Source organism: Scylla paramamosain, chromosome 14, assembly GCF_035594125.1.
Source record: "Scylla paramamosain isolate STU-SP2022 chromosome 14, ASM3559412v1, whole genome shotgun sequence".
NCBI lineage: Eukaryota > Metazoa > Arthropoda > Malacostraca > Decapoda > Portunidae > Scylla > Scylla paramamosain.
The window spans coordinates 5,177,423-5,185,394 of NC_087164.1; positions in this window are offsets into that span (position 1 = coordinate 5,177,423).

The window sequence follows — 7,972 nt, forward strand, 5'->3', positions numbered from 1 at the left end:
TTGCTGCTGTGGTAGACGGTCACTGTTCTCCTAAATCTATTAACAGTGGTGTTCCTCCGGGTTTTGTCCTGTCACCCACTCTCTTCTTATTATTCATTAATGATCTTCTAAACCAAACTTCTTGTCCTATCCACTCCTATGCTGATGATACCACCCTGCACTTTTCCATGTCTTTTCATAGACGTCCAACCCTTCAGGAGGTAAACATATCAAGCAGGGAAGCCACAGAACGACTGACTTCTGATCTTTCTAAAATTTCTGATTGGGGCAGAGCAAACATGGTATTGTTCAATGCCTGAAAAACTCAATTTCTCCATCTATCAACTCGACACAACCTTCCAGAGAACTATCCCCTCTTCTTCAATGACACTCAACTGTCCCCCTCTTCTACACTGAACATCCTCGGTCTGTCCTTTACTTATAATCTGAACTGGAAACTTCACATCTCATCTCTAGCTAAAACAGCTTCTATGAAGTTAGGTGTTCTGAGACGTCTCTGCCAGTTTTTCTCACTCCCCCAGCTGCTAACTCTGTACAAGGGCCTTATCCGTCCATGTATGGAGTATGCTTCACATATCTGGGGGGTTCCACTCATACTGCTCTTCTAGACAGGGTGGAATCAAAAGCTTTTCGTATCATCAACTCCTCTCCTCTAACTGACTATCTTCAGCCTCTCTCTCACCGCCGCAATGTTGCATATCTAGCTGACTTCTACCGCTATTTTCATGCTAACTGCTCTACTGATCTTGCTATCTGCATGTCTTCCTCCTTCCTCGGCCTCGCTGCACAAGACTTTCTTCCTTCTCTCAGCCCTATTCTGTCCACATCTCTAACGCAAGAGTTAACCAGTATTCTCAATCATTCATCCCTTTCTCTGGTAAACTCTGGAACTCCCTGCCTGCTTCTGTATTTCCACCTTCCTATGACTTGAATTCCTTCAAGAGGGAGGTTTCAAGACACTTATTCTTCAATTTTTGACTACTGCTTTGACCCTTTTATGGGACTAGCATTTCAGTGGGCAAATTTTTTTATTGGATTTTTGTTGCCCTTGGCCAGTGCCCTTCCTACATGAAAAAAAAAAAAAAAAAAAAAAAAAAAAAAAAAAAATATATATATATATATATATATATATATATATATATATATATATATATATATATATATATATATATATATATATATATATATATATATATATATATATATATATATATATATATATAACTGCCCGAAGGCAGCTAAAGGATTTTAGACCCACACGGTGACGCGAATCTTTTATTGCATTCAGGCAGTTATAGTCAAACGTGTTTGGGGTCTTACGGAGGCCTATCACCAAGCAACACCTGCGTCTGTATTATAGTGGGCCGATCTTTCCTGGAGTAGTCACACCCAAATACGGTGGTGATACAAAGGGATCTGTTCCTCCGGGCTTCGTTCCTGCTGGTCCTCGGCTCTTCACGCCTGCCCTTCTTACCCTTAGGTCAGCATGACCCATTCTTCTACAGAAATCCCTCTGTGTCTTTTCTATCCTACGCGCCATTTCATCAACTTTACCATGTACAACTAAGCTCTCTACAGCTAGTTCCTCTCACACAACTTCACTACTGCAATTAGCTACTATAATGAATTCAGTTTCCTTTATCTCTACTCTAATTAACTCAGTTGCCTTAGTGTTACCCATGCTTCATATTAGTCTCTCACCACCAGCCTCACAGGGCCTTGTGAGGCGACACAGCTGGCGATTATACTTAATATACTAGTTCACTTTAACTATCATAACACAGAACATATTATTTAGCATACACTTGTTCAATAACAAATTCTTTCACCGGCTCGGTGGTCTTTCACCCGCTCGGCGGTAATTATATATATATATATATATATATATATATATATATATATATATATATATATATATATATATATATATATATATATATATATATATATATATATATACGAGTATATATATATATATATAGTATATATGTATGTGTGTGTGTGTGTGTGTGTGTGTGAGAGAGAGGGGGGGAAATGCATATTTATACATGAAATAAAGTTCATGTATTTAAAAGAAAATAATTCTTATCATATGTTAGCTTGTCATTTTCTAATATATTTACTTAGATCCAGTTTATATTCAAGCAGTTACATTGATTGGCGCTGATTTTCCTCCCGCCCTTCGTCAACTAGGTATTCAGAGGTCACCCTTTCCCCAGGTACTCAGGATAAGTCTGTCATTTTTTTTTTAATCTTTTTTATGTTGGAGGGACACCGGCCAAGGGCAACAAAAATCCAATAAAAAAAAAGAGGCCCACTGAGATGCCGGTCCCCGTATTTAAAAATTGAAGGATAAGTGTCCTGAAACCTCCCTCTTGAAGGAGTTCAAGTCAAAGGACGGCGGAAATACAGAAGCAGGCAGGGAGTTCCAGAGTTTACCAGAGAAAGGGGTGAATGATTGAAAATACTGGTTAACTCTTGCATTAGAGAGGTGGACAGAATAGGGGTGAGAGAAAGAAGAAAGTCTTGTGCAGCGAGGCCGCGGGAGGAGGGGAGGCATGCAGTTAGTAAGATCAGAAGAGCAGTTAGCATGAAAATAGCGGTAGAAGATAGCAAGAGATGCAACATTGGAGCGATGAGAGAGAGGCTGAAGACAGTCATTTAGAAAAGAGAAGTTGATGAGACGAAAAGCTTTTAGTAAGTGGCATGTGGTGTCTTGCTGAAGAGGGAAGTTGGTGTTGAGTGGCTGTCCAGGACTATTACAGTGAATTGCAGGCTCGTGAATCATTGTAAGAGTAATGGATGGACGTTCATCGACAACTGGGACCTCTTCTATGCTAGGGACACCTTGTATACCAGGGATGGAGTGCATTTGTCTCGCCAAGGTGTTCGGGTTTTGGCCGAAACACTCGAGCGGGAGGTAACTGCACTCCAGCGCTTTTTTTCGTCAGGAGCGAAGGACTTGTGAAGACGAAATGAAGGACAAATTAGATAAATCTAGAAATTAACCAGCTCAGCGAAGGCGAGGAATAGCTTAAGTGTTTACTACACGAACTGTATAAATAGTTTGAATAAAACAGACTTGCTTAGAGGAATGGCATGTGTAGAGAACCTTGATATTATTGCTTTAACAGAAACTTGGTTAAATATGTCAAGAAAAGTATTTAATCCAGAGGTTAAGATAAATGGTTATACACTATTCTATAAAGACAGGGAAAACAGGAGAGGAAGAGGCGTGGCGTTGTACGTTAGGGACACATAACAGTGTTGTATTAACAGTAGAATTAAAACTGATAGCAAAACAGAATCGATATGGGTAGATATTAGGGAAGGATCACTGTCAGTAATACTGGGATTAGTGTACAGACCACCGAAAACAAAGGAAATTAACTCATCACTGTAGCAGGAAATAAATAGAGCAGGCAGGTACAATCAGGTATGTGTGGTAGGGTGGTAGGAGATTTTAATTGTAGGAATATCGACTGGAGCCTTATGGTGGGTAGCAGTGAAGCAGAGGAATTTCTTAATGTAATTCAGGATAATTCTTTTAAAACAGGTAGTCTTAGAACACACAAAAGGAAATAATATTGTATGGTCTGACCATTTTGAATTGAGCGTTTGGGCGCTGTCACTTTCAGGGATTCCCCGACCTGCGGCTCTGCCAATCCTTGTACTGGGCCAATTATCGGATTACAGCCAATGTGTCACTGATAACCTCGCTTCTCACACACTAATCCCTCCCCCCTGACTCTCTCTCTCTCTCTCTCTCTCTCTCTCTCTCTCTCTCTCTCTCTCTCCATTGTGAATTTCGTTTCAATGTGATAGGTTTCCTTTTGGATATATTTCCCTTAAACTATGATGTTTTATTTTTATTTTTTAGTTACGACTTTTTTTCCATATCTGAATCCAATCTTTTTGAGAATCTTCCGTAGAGATTCAGTGCATCCTTTGAAGAAAATATTTTTCTTCAATTCTTCCTTTATTTTGTATAGTGTTGGGATCTCCCTTGCGTAAAATCACAAAACTGTCCTTCTCACCACACGTTTGTCAAAGTCATCAACGTTGGTTATAGTTGCAGGGCGATTCTTTGTTGGTGAGGAGAACACAGGATGTGTTGGTGGCCTCTGTGTCATGTGAGCTTCATTGGCAGATGAACAAATTCTTCTAACTTTTGCCTCGCTCACGTTGGTGGCTTTCGCTGTTCGGGCAACAGCTCTTGAGGGGTCAAGTAATGGCCCTCTATTAGCCTTTTCTTTCGAAAGATACTTATTTACAGAGTAAATAAGCTCTTTTTCCCGGCTGTGGAGGTGAGGAGAACGAGAGGGAGAGGTAGCTTCCATCCTGGCTGGCTGCGCGAGAGGAAGTGACCTATGGATTAACGCGATCAGTCTGACCGTGTGACCTCACTCAATCACCCATGGAAAAGTGCTTGGAGGAAACGTTGCTAAGTATTGTGGTGTTTACAAAAAACAATGCAAGTACTATTAAAAAAAAAAACACACACACACACATATTACATTAACTTGCCTTTTTTAAGAGCATCACAATGTATCTATACTACAACACCATTTAATTTTGAGGTAGGAAGCACCTGACATGAGGTGTGTTTTGGTGCAAGTGTGGCAGTGCCACAGGCCGGCTAATCCCCGGAAATGACAACGCCCAAACTTTCAATTCAAAATGGTCAGACCACTATAAAATATCTGACTTTAGGAGAGCAGATTTTTAGGGATTAAAAAGGTACCTCCAAGGAGTTGACTGGCAATGGACGCAGGGGGAGGTAAGGTCCAGGATGGAGTTGAGAGAGATAAAGCAGGATGAGGGAGGTGAGTTGAAGTTTGGGGGTGTAGGGAAAGAGGAGGGAAGAAGTGTCAGGAAGGGTCGGAGGAGGGAGAGAGAGGGAGATATGTGTGAGCATGTTGGAGGGTCAGGTCATGCTGAGACGGGCGAGGTGAGGTCGTGGCGAGTAGAAGATGGAGTCGAGAGGATGGATGGGGTCGAGATGAGAAGATTAGGGGAAGTAAATGTAGATGAATTGTAGAAATATTTCGTTGATAAATTACATACGGGATAGTTAGTAAACATCCCTTATAGAGCAATGTAGCCGCCGGCTCAGTACCTGCTGGCTTGTAGTTCCTGTACTTTATTTTATAGCTGGTTTCTTGTTATGTTCTTATCATGACAGGCCCCAGATAGGAGTTACACTACTGTACTTTGCCATAAGTTACGTTACAAGGTTATTATTATATTTATAACATTACTTGGTATGTGGACGGGACGAGAAGGCGAGAAGGCGAGCTAAAGAGGGATGTTTGTTTACAGGACACCACGGCCTTTATCTAGACCATCATTTTTCCCCTCAGCCAGGTCAGCGTGAGGCATGGTAAAGGCTGACATAGTTTAATGGGGGTCAAGGGGGTGAACTTGGGGAAGAAATAAGGGGGGCTCTGCCACAGGGGCAGTCTTGGTGGCAGCCGTAGAGTCAAGACCTGTGTCGTTCACCACTCTCCAGCTGTGCCACTGTCATCTCAGCCGCAGAGGCACTAGTTCATAAACTCTACGGGGCCACTCTGCCACGTTATGTGGACATGGAGGCTGCTCTGGGATTGAGGTGATTGAGTGGCATTCATTACGTTCTAAAAGGACCTTCGACTGTTTCCACAATTGCGCATGTATTATTGACTTATGTATTAATCATATCTATCTGTGTCAGTAATATACTTAGATGTTTCGGTGTTTGTTTCGGGACGATGATGTTGTATAATGTAGTGTTCGGTGTTTGTTTCGAGACGATGATGTTGTGTAATGTAGTGTTTACAAATATCCCTGTGAAGTGCACAGCTACACTGTCTTATTATAGGATTCCAAATTATTTCCTATCAAGTGATGTACTTATGATAACTTACAGGTTTGGCCGCATCCCAATAAATTGAGAAGTGAGTACAACGCAAGTGGTTTTATAGTCTCTCCTTTGCCACACCATAAACGCAACGCATCAGTACGTTTACAAGCAATAAGATCACAGAAAATTACCATAAATGGATGACTTTTAGCTTAAAACACTGCATAGGGCGGAAGAGAAGTATATATAAGAGATTAAAGGCAGGGGAAGAGGTTCTAAGGCCACAATATAATTAATTAGTTAGAACAGTCAGGAGGTTAACGAGGAAAGCTAAAAACAATTATGAATTAAAGCTAGCCAGCCAGTCGAAGACAGACCCGAAGAGATTTTATCAGGTATATAGGACGAAGAATAAGGAAACAACAGGTCCATTAAAGGCAGCAGATGGAGAGCTGGTTAGTTCTGGGGAGGAGCTTGCTAAAATTCTGAATTAATATTTTATAACTGTCTTTACCCAGGAAAACATGTAGGAAATCTAGAATAGTGAGCAGATGTTTAGAGCAGAAGAAAATGAGAAGCTGGCAGATATTACCATAACTAAGGAGATAGTGGAATAGGAGATAGGCTAAAAAGTCCAAGACACCAGGACCAGATGAAATATATCCTAGAATACTTAAGGAATGCAAAAAACAGTTAGTTTCTGTCGTTAGGAAATCACTTGAGTCAGGTGAGGTGCCGGTTATGTGGAGGCAGGCGAATGTAGTACCCATCTTTAAAAAAGGAGATAAAACTTTAACGTCTAATTATAGACCTGTCAGCTTAACTTCTGTTGTAGGTAAAATAATGGAGTCAGTAATAGCGAAGAACATTAGGGAGCATTTAGACAAACATAACTTGATAAATCAGTTACAGCATGGCTTCAAGAAGGGGAAGTCTTGCCTGACGAACTTGTTAAGTTTTTACAGTAAAGTTTACGAGGCGGCAGATAATGGTGATAGTTATGACATCCTATATCTGGACTTTAATAAAGCGTTTGACAAGGTACAGAGGCTCCTGAAAAAGGTTAGGGCGCACGGGATAGAGGGGAAGGTGTTAGGTTGGATAAGGTCATGGCTAAGTGACAAGCCACAGAGAGTTTTAATAAATGGCTCTAAATCTGAGTGGGGTCATGTAATTAGTGGGATGCCACAGGGATCAGTATTAGGGCCATTGTTGTTTTTAATATATATATCAATGACTTGGATTGTGGAATTAGCAGTGATGTTAGTAGATTTGCAGATGACACGAAAATAGGTCAGAATCGGATGCCATCGCCTTGCAGGCAGATTTGGATAGGATGAACGAATGGACAGATAGATGGCAAATGCAGTTTAATATCAACAAATGCAAAGTACCTAGCGTAGGTAGAGAAAACCCACACAGTAGTTACACAATAAACAACGAAACTCTGGTAGGTTCAGGGTACGAAAAAGATTTAGGAGTTATAGTTAGCTCTGAGAAAGCAATACATAGAGGCCAGAAACAGGGCAAATAGGGTATTAGGATTAATTTTTAGGAGTGTTAAAAGTAATGAAGTAATGAAGTAAAAGCCTGAAGTAATATTAAAGTTATATTTGGCGCTGGTCAGACCTCATCTAAACTGTGCTGTGCAGTTCTGGTCCCCATATTACAGGAAGGTCTATTAGAATCAGTTCAAAGAAGAATGATTAAAAGGATACAGGGGATGAGGAGTATTCCTTACGAGGCGAGACTGAAGCCGTTAAATTTACATTCTTTAGAGAGACGTAGGATAAGAGGGGACCTGAAAGAAGTCTTTAAGTGGTATAAGGGGAGACGTAAGCAAAATTCTTATGATCAGTAACCAGGACAGAACAAAAAGAAAAAAAAAAAAAAAAGACGGGATAAAGCTTGAAAATTAAGGTTTAAAAGAGAGATAGGAAGGAATTGGTTCTCAAATAGAGTGGTAGATGAATGGAACAGACTCAGTGATCAAGTTGTTACTGCTGGGCCATTGAAGAGCTTTAAGAGAAGATTAAACAGATTTTTGTATGGGGATGATAGGTGGAAATAAGTAGGTATATTTCATACAGGGACTGCCACGTGTAGACCTGATGGCTTCTTGCTGCTTCC